The sequence below is a fragment of the Bidens hawaiensis genome, unplaced genomic scaffold (genome assembly GCF_021521415.1).
Source record: "Bidens hawaiensis isolate Kalapana, Puna unplaced genomic scaffold, B.hawaiensis_p1.1 tig00010563_1, whole genome shotgun sequence".
Lineage (NCBI taxonomy): Eukaryota > Viridiplantae > Streptophyta > Magnoliopsida > Asterales > Asteraceae > Bidens > Bidens hawaiensis.
In genome coordinates this window covers 860,788-875,698 of record NW_027491806.1, presented here as the reverse complement: position 1 = coordinate 875,698, position 14,911 = coordinate 860,788, and positions in this window count along the sequence as shown.

Here is a 14,911-nt window from a genome sequence, read left to right as displayed (position 1 = left end):
TTACAAATTCAGATATGTCTTTAAAGACATTCTTGAATGGCTTCAAATATTCATTTCTGCTCTCTTTGTCCACTTTTAATGGATAATTGTCACAAAAAGGTGGTGGCACCTTCTTGTATTTCTCTTCATCTGTCATTTTGTCCACGTATCCAACTATGTTTCCAGTAGACACCAAATTCTTTAGAAATTCCATTTGAATCATTAGTTCAGCATTCTTAAGCTTCTCATTAGCATACATACTCTTCAGTCCCTCAATCTCAACAGACATTCTTGATTGGGTCCTGTATGCTTGCATACAATCTTCTTCTAAGCTTTTGATCTGGTTTTCATATGTAGCCTCACTAGTCTCATAAACATTTAAATAAGCTTCTTTTCTTCCACATTCTGACTTCCACATTCCAACCTCCTAATTAAGCTCATCAATGGTTATAAGAAGATCAGAAATAGAAGTTTCAGAATATACATCTGAGCTTGAAGATTCTGCCTTGTCCTGCACCTTGGCATGAAAGAAACGTTTGCTTTTTCCATCTCTGCCACATGGTTGCTCCAGTCAAACCACCCATCTTGTGGTACCCTTGTGACAGCAACATTTCCTTGATCTCTCACTTGATTCACAACACTTGGGTTTCCTCTGTTCTGATTATTTTGAATCTGTAGTTGGTTATTTCTTTGAGGCTAGAAATGTTGTTGTTGATAGGGGTTTTAGTTGACCATTTGGTTTCTCTGATTCTGGAAATTTTGGTTATGATTTTGGTAGAACTGATTCTGATTCACTTGATTTCCCACTTGCTTGGGCTTGTTACATTCTCTAGTGAAGTGTCCGGGTTGCTGACAATTGTAGCACATCGCCTTTGACTTGTCAAACCTTATTCGTTCATTTGGTCCAGAGAAGCTTGTTCAACCTGTCCTGTTGTATAGCCTCTTGCTTCTCACAGCTAACATGGCAGCCTGCTATTTGATATCCATATCTTCTAAGTCATCTGCATCAATTTGCTCAAGATCTTCCTTCACAATGCTTGTGTTGATCAGGTTCTTGGCCACAAAGGCATGATATGAATCAGTAAACATAGAAAATAGAGCTTGATAGTCTGCTCCATGGTTTGAATTGCTTGGTGTGTAAGGAGGGTGTCCACTTGCTGATGAGGTGGTGTCATCTTCTATCATTTGTACATTGAATCTTGACTGACTTCATCCACATACCGAGCTTGTTTTAGCTGGTTCTTCAATGATTGTTTGTTGTTGATTCTTGACTGAGAGATTTCCCATTGGTGCTACTAGAGAATTGGTCATTGGAAAGCTGGGCTTGTCTTCTTTGATCATGTGGTTCTCAATCATCTCGTGCTCAGCAGCTTTTAGGAAATCTATCACATCATCCAACTTAAAGTAGGGAAAAATTGCCTTTTCCTTGATAAATTTGTTGGTTGTGTATCATTCACCAGATAATGAAGATAACAGTTTCTTGTTTAGGTCAAAGTCAGAGATTTGCAAGTCAGTCGTTCTAATCTCATTTACAATGACCATGAATCTCTGCAGTACAGACTTCTATCTTTCACCTTCCTTGAAATTGAATCTATCCAACTGTTGCTTCAGTCTTTTTAATGTCTCTTAGTTCAGTATTGCCCTCAAACATGTCAATAATTGCATCATACGTCTCCTTTGTAGTTTTCTGATGATTGACAGTTGTCAGTATTTCCAAAAAAGACCTAGCTTCAGCATAGACAGTGCTTTATCATCTATTTTCTTCATTTTCAGTTCAACAGTGGCACTGTTGTTTGTAGAAGTAGAAGGAACATACTGTCCTTCAGTGATAGAAGTCCATAGTTCGGGGTCATTGAAGTTCACAGCTGCTTCAAAAAGCACCTTCCATTTTATGAAGTTCTCTTGTCCAAGAAGTCTTGGAATCTTGTTCGTAGATACTTCCTGGTCTTCCATTTCAGCAGATCTGACCTTTCAAGCAGTCAAATACAGTAAAGCTTAAAGCTTTATCACAAACCTTTAGTCCCTTGGCCTTCAGCGAGCTTCTAAAGCTTTGATACCACTTGTCAGGACCGTAAGTATGGTGCAAACCTTAATAAGGTTGACAAGAACTCACAGACTCAATAACCCAAAGGCCTATTGAATATCCCGGCGGAATAAGGATATCCAACGGATAGGAGTGAAGGAGTGATATGAAAACAAACGAAAAAATAAATGATAGTCGGTAAGAACACAATAAAAGACAAAGATTCACTGTATTTAATACATAATTCAACGAAACAGTGAAAGAAATGTCAAGGGTTTCGTAAAAACGGCGGCGGCTGTACGAGGAGACAAAATGAATATTCGTTAGAATGTTTCTCGTATTCCGTGCCCTAAATGGAAACCTAGGATCCTATTTATAGACCCTGACATTCCTTCTGGAATCCCTAATTATTACATAATGAAAGACAAAAACAAATACAAGTGTAAGAGTCTTCAAGCATGATAAGCATCTTGCTCGAGCAGACTCACTATGCTAGGTATGCTCGATGAGTGTCTTCGAGCATACTTTACTTAGAATATTTTCATAGAAAAATATTCTCCTCTAGCAGACTTCATTCTTCTTGACTAATCCTTGCTTTGCTCGAAGTAGTCCATCAAGCAAGTCCATTCTTCTTTATGCCTTCAGTCTTGTCATGAGACTTATTGAACAATCTTTAGCATGCTCGGATGTAAATTTTGCTCGGGGGACTGAACCATGCTCAAAGTCCTTGCTTTGAATATATGACATCTTCTTATTGCATTCATGCTTGTCACCCTTTGATCGGACATCCTGTGCTCGGAACACTTGGCTAAAACTTTAATGATCAAGTTGTTTGTTCGATGGGCAATCCATACTCGATAGAAGAACACTCTTGCTCTTTGAAGTGTAGCTTGCTTGAAGCCTCAACACTTAGAAGAATTAACCATAAATGGTTCTGAAGACCTTGCTCAAGGCAGTAGACCATGCTCGAGTCCAAGCTTGCTCAATGTCCATACTTAGCTGATTTCCAGAGTAGGTTGAGAAGATTCCAATCTTCCTTAGCAAATATCCGACTCAACAGAATGATTGTTAGCATTGCTGGGACACCCGAGACACCTCTGACCAACATATCTACAATCTGACATACTTTGTAGCTGACATTCCTTCTGTCCTAAAACCCTAAAATTCCATGTGTTAAGCATTGATGATTAATGATATGGAAATATCTTGACTAGATCCAGATCTGTGTTTCTTTATTTAGCAGCTTACTAATTACTATTGATTCCGCCGACTTTAATTAGTGTTCCTCAATCTATTTGTTTGTTCTTGTTAATCAAAGTGTGATAAATGACGATCCTGACATAACTTATTCCGACCTCTCTTAACCAAGATCTTGCGATTCCTTTCAAATTTCCACATTCAAGAAATCATTGTTCCATCTTCTCCTCATTCAATTTCTTGTTCTTGTTAGTTTTAGCTTTTAGGGTTTTCTAGATCTAGCCCCATAATGGTTTCATCTGTTGAGTTTTCTTGCCTCAAGGTTTAGCCTTGTGGTTGGATTGGTCGATTAGTGAAAAATGGCATATTTTGGCCCGTTTCTGTAGTTGTTGTGTGTTGTGCACGATGGTGCACTAGACCCACATGATCATGCACCTTCGTGACCACTAAATTAGCATGTTGGCTCATGTACAAGCTGGTGCACACTCGTGCACTACCTGTGCATGACTGTGCACCCCCTGCCCAGCAGAATGTTTTTTTGTTTTCCATGTTTTTATGCTTATTCTTCCGTGATCTATACATATGTTGGGCCTAGATCATCTGTTCCTTTAGATTAACCGCAATAACACCCAAAACGCCATGAAAAGACGAAAGGTACTTGAGCTTTGGGCTCGCCGATATAACACCCCGGCTTTAAGCGAAATATACCCGCGTGTAATGTACAGATCACTCATAAGCTCGTAACGCTGTTAAAGCGATAATAATTATATTTATTTCATTTCATAGCATAGCAAGTACAAAAGTTGTTCATAAATTAAAAGAGACAATATACAATTCATCAAATCACAAATAAGTTCTTTATTTAAATAACCTAAGGTATACTAATAATCTTCACCCTTAGAACACCATCGCTTTAACCTGTAGCACGTTGAAAATAATATATTTTTGTCAACATTTAAGTTGGTGAGAATTCATAAGTTTGAAGTATATTTATAATATGAAATTTCTCGATTCATATTTCTCAAGCAATAATATCAACCATGCGTATATGATAGCATGTATATAAATAACGCCCCAACCTAGGGGAATGATAACCACCATTTAGTCCAACCGGGACATAGAACAGGCAGCGCAGGTACGTCCCGTCAGACCCTCCCACTTTGATGTTTGATGTAACAACAATAATCAATAAACACATTGCGTATAATTTCATGTATGACAATCATAAACGAATCAGATAGATAATATTAACATGTTTAGACACACAATTGAATCGGTTTGAAACTTGATGGCATAACAATCGATAAAACCTTCTAATGTGCTACACCCCAAAAATAAAGGTTTAAAATGGGGTTAAGAAAACTCACCTCGAAATCAAAGATAACATTGCAATGAAAACCGAAAGCATGATAACGAAACCGAAGCAATCGAAAGTGCATTAAAGAATCCGAAACGATTGAACTTTTCGAACTATAATTAAAACAATAACAAAATCTAACTAACTGGATCGAAGAAGTTAAATGATTTGGTTTTAGGTGTTAACCATCATTTTAATATTTTAAGGGATAATATTATATTTAACTTTGACGAAATTTTTAACGAACTAAATATTATTTTAACTTATTTTTTATTAGTAATTTAACACAATTATGAGAAATATAAAGTTTGCGAATTACGGATTTTAATGAATTATAATGGTTAATGAAATCGAATAAAATTATCTTTAATGGTTTAACAAATTATTATTACAGAGCTAAAGTTTAACGGAATAAAAGCTAACGAAACTAATATTGAAGTTAGCGAACTATATTATTTAAATATTATTCCAACTATGTTGAGTTGGATAGTTGCAAAGGAAGATTGGAATCTTCTCAATCACCTCAAGAAATCGGCTAAGTATGCATTACGAGCAAGCTTGGATCATCGAGCATTGGTTTACTGCCTCGAGCATGGTCTTTCAGAGCTATTTTAGTGAATTCTTCTAAGTGTTGAAGGCTTCGAGCAAGCTACACTTCTCCAAGCAAGAGTGTTCTTCTATCGAGTATAGTTTGCCAATCGAGCAAACGACTTGATCATTCAAGTTTTAGCCAAGTGATCCGAGCACATTTGTATCGAGCATGGACGCAATAAGAAGATGTCATGTGTTCTAAATATAGACTTCGAGCATGGTTCAATCCCAAGAAAGATTCACATCCGAGCATGTTGAAGATTGTTAAATAAGTCACAAGGCAGGATTGAAGACATCAAGTAGTATATGCTTTCTCGATGGACAAATTCGAGCAAAGCAAGGATTAGTCAAGAAGAATGAAGAGTGCTAGAGGAGAATATTTTCTATTAGAAAATATTCAAGTAAAGTGTGTTCGAAGACTCTCATCGAGCATACAGTGCATATTGAGTCTACTCGAGCAAGATATATAATGCTCGAGGACTCCGACGCTTGTATTTTATTTGTCATTCATTATGTAATGATTAGGGTATTCAAGAAGGAATGTCAGGGCCTATAAATAGGGTCCAGGTTACCACTTAGGGAAAGTGTGGCAAATGCATGGATAGGAACAAAATACGAGAGAACAAACATTCCAAGGAATATTCCCTTTGTCTCCTCGTACCGCCGCCGCGTTCACAAAACCCTAGACATTCCTTTCATTATTACATTAAATGATATATTCAATGCAGTGAATATTCGTTCTTACCGACTATATTTTGTTTTTTCGTTGTTATTGTCTCATACCTTCGTTCCCATCTGTTGAATATTATGACTCAGCCGGAATATTCAATAGGCCTTTGGGCTGAATAGATCTGTGTGTTCTTCTCAACCTTTTGAAGGTTTGCACCAGATTTACGGTCTTGACAAGTGTATCAGAGCTTTGGTAGCTCTCTGAAAGCCACGGGACAGAAGGTTTTGAGATAAAGCTTGAAGTTTTAAGGTTTTCGAGTACAGGTCTGCAGCAATGGACGTTCAAGAGGTATCAACAAACAAGATTCCAAGACTAATCGGACAAGAAAACTTTATTCTATGGAAAGTGCTGTTTGAAGCTGCGGTCAACTACAATGACCCAAAGCTGTGGAACTCAATCAAAGATGTACAGTGTATTCCCTCCCTCGCACTAAACAACAGTGCCACCATTGAAAGCAAGATGAAGAAACGAGATGACAAGGCACTGTCAATGCTGAAATTAGGTCTCCGTTGGGAGATATTGACCAGTTTCAATCATCACAAAAGTGCAAAAGAGATGTATGATGCAGTTATTGACATGTTTGAGGGAAACACAGAGCTGAGAGACATCAAAAAGGACAGATTGAAACAACAGCTGGACCATTTCAAGTTCAGAGAAGGTGAACGATTAAAGTCAGTGTTGCAAAGGTTAATAACCATTGTCAATGAAATCAGAACAACTGGCTTACAGATTTCTGATTTTGAGCTGAATAAGAAACTGTTGTCCTCCTTGTCTGGCAAACGGTATACCGCCAGTAAGTTTATTAAGGAGAAGGTTAATTTTCCCAACTTCAAGTTGGATGATGTCTTAGCATTTCTAAAGGCTGCTGAGCATGAGATGATCGAAAACAACATGATAAGAGAAGAGAAGCCCAGCTTTCCAGTGACAAATGCTTTAGTGGCACCCATGGGAAATCTCACTCTTGAGTCTCAGCAACAGCCGATAGTGAAAGAGCCTTCTGAATCAGGCTCAATGTGTGGAGAAAGCCAAGCAAGGTTTAATGTCCAAATGATTGAAGATGATGCTGCTTCTACGGCCAGTGGACACCCTCCTTACATACATAACAACTTAAGTCATGGAACCGATTATCAAGCATTATTCTCCATGTTTACTGATTCCTACCATGCCTTTGTTGCAAAAAATCTGATTAACACAAGTATAGTGCAAGAGGACCTTGAACTGATAGATGTAGATGATCTTGAGGATATGGACATAAAGTGGCAAGCTGCAATGTTGGTCGTCAGAAGCAAGAGGCTATACAACAGGACTGGGAGATCATCTCTCTCAGGACCCAATGACCATATTGTATTTGACAAGTCTAAAGCCATTTGTTACAATTGCCAACAGCCAGGGCACTTTGCAAGGGAATGTAACCAACCAAAACAACTTGGTAATCAGGTGAATCAGAACCAGTTCTACCAGAACCAACATCAGAATTACCAAGGAGCTCAACAGAGAAATCAGCTAGTTAATCACAATACCTATCAGAATCATAACAAACAACAACAAACTTAGCCACAACAAAGAAACAATCAGCTTCAAACTTAGGGCAATTAAAACAGAGAAAATGCCAATGCTGTGAATCAGGTTAGAGATCAAGGAAATGTTGCAGTGACAATGGTACCACAAGATGGGGAGTTTAACTGGAGCAACCATGCAGCTGAGATGGAAAAAGCATGTTGATACATGTTTTATACGTCTCGATCTTTATCAGGGTTATTAATGTAATAGATTAAAGTATTGGGGTTATAATGTAATTATGGTAAAAAGGCCATTAGCTCTATTGTACGTAACGAATGTAACACATTCGTCTAAATGTAAGCTCATTCGTTAACCATGTTTAACGAATGAGATAACGAATGAGGGTCATTCGCTATCATTTAATGTACTAACGAATAAGCATGTTTATTCGTTAAAGTAATGAACTATTCGTTAAGCTTATCCTAACGAATAGAGTCATCTCCTATATATACCCCCTGTAATGTATTTCATTATAACAATTCTGATTATTTTCATCCATCCTCTCGTTACTCTGTCCAATTGCCATCTCAATACACACACTACACCTACTAACGTAACCATAGCTTAATCGTATAATGAATCAACATGAACATCGATGTAATCACAAGATCTAGATCCTTATACGCTCTCTCAAGTGGTATCAGAGCCTGAGATCAGATCTTCGATGATTCTCGTGTTGATTAATCGTATAATTCATCTCGTATTTGATTCAATTCATGGTGAATTGATAGGATTTGAAGGTTAATTGACTTGAAATTAAAACAGACGATTGTAGTTCATTGAAATTGGAACTTTAATTAACGTAATTAGGAGTATTGATCAATAAATTGAATAATCATGAAGTTAGAGTTCGTTTGAATGAGGTTAGAGTTTATATTGATAACAGATTAAGGTCCAATTGAGTTGTGGTTTGGATGTTACGAACTGGTTAAGAACGAGGTTGTTAATTGATCGTATTAGTTGTTGTTTGCGAATCCGGACAAGTGAGATCAGGTTCGGATTTCATCTGCGAGTTGATTGATAACTATTTCATGGATTTCGGACTAGTTTAGACTGTGATCTGAGAGTTTGAAAAGTTTGAATATGTGAGTTCTTATTCGCTACTGATGAAGACTGATTCGTTAAATCTTAACTACTCATTCGTTAAGACTTAACCGCTCATTCGCCATTACTCAACGACTCATTCGTTAATCCCTCACTTTCGTTAAAACCACATTCGTTACTCAGATTTCTTTCACTTAAACCTTATTCGCTAAAAGCTCATTCGTTAACCCATTCGCTATTTATTCTCTATTCGTGATACTTATTCGTTAAAATTGCTCATTCGGTTCATACATCTTAATGAATATCATTCATTTGTTACGCAATTCTTATTCGTTACTGTTTTCCCATTAGTGTGAACAGTAACCTGAAGTTCTTAAGTATTGACAAGTTTAGTCCTTGAAGTTTCAGCAAGTGTTATCATGGCTTAGCAGAACGCTTCGCTTTATGCTTTAGCTTCGCAAAATGCCATAATGCAGCAAATGCTTACCATGGACAATGAAATTGGAAGCCACAACAAGTGTCCAAAACTGCTAAAATTATCCGACTTTGCTCGATGGGAACCGAGATTTCGTGCTCACTTGGGATCCGTTCATCCGAGTAGTGTTCGTTATCTTGATGTTGTGTATGCTGCACCGTTGGTTGGAAGTGACAATCTCGGCTGGACTCCTAAGGAATTCAAGAACTATGAAACTCAAGAATTAAAAGACTTTGAAAGTGAGACTAAGGCTTATTCAACTCTCACTATGGCATTACCTGAACAAATCTTTCATCAATACAGCACCATAAAGATTTGTGCATCATTATTTGATACCTTCAAAAGAAAAAGCCTGGGGAATACATTAGAGAGAAAGAAAACGCATGTGAAGTTTCAATTCAGAAACTTTATTTTGATGAAGAATGAAACAGTTGAAGAGATGATAAATCATTTTAATCATCTAGTGGTTGAAATGGCCAGTGTTAATATGAAGCCGACTGAGACTGACAAGATAGATATGTTGAAGAACGCATTGCCTTCGTCATATTCGACTTTTCTCTTTGTGTTGAAAGAAAATGGTTTCTTTCGGAATACTGAACTTACAGCAGTCCAGTTTATCATCAAAATTGAGGAAAGAGAATTTGAATTAAAGTGTCAAACATCATTGAAGGACAATCAGAAACAGAATCCTTCAATTTATGGTGGAGCAATGCCGGCAAACTCTTCAAGTCAAAGTTCAGTCCCAATTATTGCTTTCTTCACTCAAGCTGAAGTGGAGAATTCTAATGTAAACAATTAAGCTAATGTATGCTTTATGGCATTAGGTTCGAAATCCGAGTCTACCACCAATGCTTCAAGTACAATACCTAAAGTAAACCTTCAAGAAGCTCAACATCAGTTTGTTTTTCTAAGTGCTTTCATGACATCATACGAACAATTGGTGGGTAGCAAAATTGCCACTAGTGATCTAACCGATGAAGATTATGATCAAATTGATCCTGATGATCTTGAATTGATGGATCTAAAATGGAATATGGCTATGATTGTGCGAAAGGTCAAGAAGTTTATGCAAAGAACAGGGAAAGATCTTCCAATGTTGAATAAACGAGTTGGTTTTAATAAGTTGAAAGTTAAATGCTACAACTGCGGGGATTTTGGTCATTTTGCCAAAGAATGTGACAAGACAAGAAAAGAATATTCCAGTCCACGCAATGTTAAGAAATCACAAGGAAAGAATTCATCGGGTAATGATCAAGGAAAAAGGAGTTCCTCTGAAGGAGATAAAAACAAGTTAAACAACAATCAAGCTCTTGTCGCTAATGAAGGGGTTGATTGGTCACAAAGGTTGTTGGGGAACCAGGCCAACCTTGCAGTATTTGAACCAGTTGAACAATTTGAAGATGCAAGCAGTGATCAAGTATCTATAGAGAGTGACACATCAGACTTTGAGACTGATTCTTATCAAAGTTCATCAGATAACTCCACTGTGCAAGCCAAATCTGACAATTCAAATTCTGATCACATTGAATCTTATGATTGCATGGCTAAGTTTGACGAGGTATGTCCTGAACCTCAAGTTAACATAACTGAACATTTAAATGTTGTGTTAGATTGTTCTGAATGTGCTGAAATCAAATCTAAACTAGAAATTGCTTTAACTCAAAACAGTTCTCTCACAAAAGAGCTTTTTATGATCAATGAATGCTACAAACAGAAATCAACATTACTAGAACAATCAACATTAAAAATCCAAAAACTGTCTGAAAGAAATCATGATCTAAAAGCTGAGGTTCAATGTAAGACTATAGTGGTTGAACAACATTTTCAGGAGATTCTCAGACTCCGAACCTGCATTTCTAAACTGGAAAATGAAATTCTGGAATTGAAAAATAAACTTGAAAAATTTCGAGAATCCTCATTTTTGTTAAATGAAATAATTGAAGTTAACAATTCCCACAAGAAAAATGGGAAAGCAAGTTTAGGTTTTGTTGAGATTCCTCCTCCCTTTAAAGAAGATTACAGTAGCATTCCAGACATTAAACAATGTCCTGAAGTGATTACAGTTGAAACTGAAAGTGTTGATCAAACCAAATCAACTCAAGAACCGATTCACATTAAAAGTAGCATCGTTTTTACCATAAGTGAAATGGTTCTGTTGAGGAGTTAGTTGAACAAAATGAGATTGTCAAAAATAAGAATATTCCTGCTGACAATCACATTTATGTGAACCCGAAGAATTTGAATAGGCAGTCTATGGTTCAAAATCTTTGAGTGAAACTTCTAAGGTTAGTCTTAAGGTAAAACCTAATGTATCTCAATCAGACACCACAGACAAACCTTCGGTGTCTGATGAGGAGTTCATGAGATTCATAAATCCTCAACCAAAATCTTCAAGCGGAAAGATTTTTAAATTAAAGGGTCTTTCAAAGGTGTTTTCGGATAAAGAAGTTCCTTTGAATCTTCTTAATCCAGATTTAATTGAAAGTGGTTTTCAAGATGACACTTTAGAAGTCACTAATCTTGAACAACAATTTAACAAATCTAAAATCAAAGACTTTCAAGGAAAAGCAAAAAAAACCACATTTAAACCCATAAAATTTGTCAAATCGTCTGGAATGGAGAATACATCAAATTCTACCAATCTTGAATTTTTTTCAAAATAAAAAGGGATTTAAATCTGTTGGTACTAAAAAAGAGACTTTTGAAACATCAAAAACTGAGATTCAACTTGTGAAGGAAAATCAACCTAGTGGTTCACTACATAAGTCTTTAGATTCACGCTTATGTTTTAAATGTGGTGAACCTGGACATGTTTCTAAAAATTGTAAAACAAAGGTTGATGAGATCAAAGTGTTATCAAAATGTAAGTCTGACTTGAAAGTAAAACCAAAAGAAAACTAAGTTGATGAAAGTTTGATAATGTATTCTGATGTCAATCCAAGAAAAGTTGTGAGGATTGAATCATTTAATGTACCAAACAAATGTGTTGACCGAGCTCAACCAATTTGTTTAAACACTGATTCGGGAATTATCCGTAACGGGTATCAAAAGAAGAAAAACAAGAAACCGGTCACATATTCTCAAGTTCCGAATACTAGTGTTAAATTATCCTTTTCTCCAAAAGTATCAAAGGGAGAGCCCAAGACTGAGGCTTCAGCTGCCTTTTTGAACTAATCATTTCCTTGTTTGTGCAGAGTTAATCCAGGTCCGGGTCTACTCACAAATGGATTTTGGATAGTGGATGTTCTAGGCATATTACTGGCAACCTAGATCTTCTGAATAATGTGAAAGATATTCAAGGAGGTTATGTTGCGTTTGTTGGTAACAATGGGGGAATGATTACAAAAGAAGGAGAAGTATCAAACGGCAAAGTAACGTTTGAAAAAGTAAATTATTGTGAGAAGGTGGATCACAATTTACTGAGTGTTTCTCAGATATGCGATAAAAAGTTTACCACCATTTTCACAGACAAGGAATGTGTTATCCTTCAACCGGGATATACGATTCCTGATGATATGGTTGTCATGAGATCACCTCGATCGAATGATATTTATGTACTGGATATGAGTTACGATGTCAATGTTTCACTCTCAACTACATGCTTCATGTCTAAAGCTACCGAAAAGGAATCTATCCTTTGGCATCGACGCATGGGACACATTCACATATGCAAGATGAATTTTCTTATTTCAAATGAGTTGGTGGATGGGGTCTCCCATAAAAATTTCAAAATCAATGATCATTGCGTTGCGTGCAAGAAGGGGATACAAAAGAAGAAATCACATCCAAGAAAGTCACCCAACACGATTGTTACTCCATTAGAACGACTTCATATGGATCTTTTTGGTCCAGTGAATCGTGCTAGCATTGCGGGAAACTTATACTGTTTGGTAGTGACTGATGATTTCTCACGTTACTCATGGGTACTATTTATGGGATTGAAAGATCAGACACCTATCTTAATTCAGAATCTAATTACTAAGATCAAATCACTTTACAAACTGAAAGTGATACGAATTCGTAGTGACAATGGAACTGAATTTAAGAATAATGGATTGGATTTCTTATGCATTCAGAAAGGAATTCATCGTGAATTCAGTGCACCTTATGTTCCTCAACAAAATGGTGTATCTGAAAGAAAGAATCGTACATTGATTGAAGCTGCAAGAACAATGCTCGCTGATTCAAAGCTACCCGTCAATTCTGGAACGAAGCTGTGAACACGGCATGTTATACTCTGAATCGCGTACTAACAGTAAAGAATTTCAAGAAGACTAGTTACGAGCTTCTGAACAATCGTAAACCGAACTTAAAGTATTTGGAACCATTCGGGTGTCCGTGTACAGTGTTAAAGAGAGATGCTGGAAAGTTTGATGAAAAGGTGTTTGAAGGTTACTTTTTGGGATACAATTCTCCTAAGAAACGAATCTTCAATATCTCTTCGGGGTGTGTGGAAGAATGGTATCACGTTGATTGCCAAAGTTATACTACTCCGTCAACAGGTATAGGTCCCGACTGGATGTTCGATTACGATGGTTTATTTAATTCATTTACGTCAGTGGTTGAAAAAGTACATGAAGATCTTATTAGATCTTATCTGGAAGAACAATGTCTTCCGATGTCAAGGTCTTCTTCAGTTGATGTGAATGACTCTCCTAATGTATCAGAAACGTCGAATGAAGTTTCTGAATCTTCTGATGATGCTGAGTTTGTGGATTCATCGTCAGTACCCTTGGATGAAGCTCCAGTAACAAACGAGCCATTTCATATTGTTGATGAATCACCGATTGTCTCTTTAGACACAGCAGAAGAAAATATCACCAATTTGGGTGATAACGTATCCGTTCCTGCCAATCCTTCCTTAAGGATTCATTCGAATCATCCACAGGAACAGATAATTGGTGATGTGAATGATGGGGTTCGCACAAGACACCAATTAGCTAATGTATGTGATGATCAAGTTGATTGTAACATATCTCCTACCGAGGATTCAATAGTTTGTGCTTATGCGGATTTGCACTCTTCGGGTATCCTCAGTATTGCACAATACACCTGATTCCTATCGCAGATAGAACCAACAAGTGTCACAATGGCACTCAAGGAACCATCTTGGGTTGAAGCTATGCAGGAGGAGCTGCAACAGTTCATACGACTAGGTGTATGGCACTTAATTGATAAACCCGATCGCGTGAAAAAGGTGATTCCAACTAAATGGGTCTTTAAGTGCAAAAAGGACGACCGCGGGGTAATCGTGAAAAACAAGGCACGATTGGTCGTACTTGGTTATAATCAACAAGAAGGCATAGATTACACCGAAGTATATGCTCCGGTTGCACGACTGGAGGCTATACGTATCTTTCTTGCCTATGCAGCCTATAAGAACTTTAAGGTTTATCAAATGGATGTGAAATCGGCATTCTTAAACGGAGCGATTCTTGAGGAAGTGTATGTGAAGCAGCCTCCAGGTTTCGAGGATCTAGACTTTCCAGAGCGTGTTTACCGATTAAACAAAGCTCTTTATGGTATACTGTAAGGCCCCGAAACCCGGGGACCCCACAGTTGGTATTCATTCAAAACACTCGTAAAAATAATTAACCTTAAAAACAATTCTTTTCATTAAAATAAGCATCACAGAGTTTAATTTGGCGAAAAACGTAAATAAGTAAATGAGTTCCCAAAACCCGGGAATTTTGCCCAAAATCAACATAATTATCTTTAAAAAAAACTTTTAAAAATAAATGTTTAATAATAAAATCTTCAATTCCCGTATACCCTACACCGTCCAAGTAGCTTCGTGCACGTCCAAGCGATAAGGTATCCTCTTCCTAACCTGAAAGTCACACTAACATGCACACAAAGTCAGCTTAAGCTGAGTGAGTTCAAGTTTTAAATAAATAACAAAAGTCTTAATAATCATTCCAACGGTTTATAACGGTAAACGGAAATACATCGGTT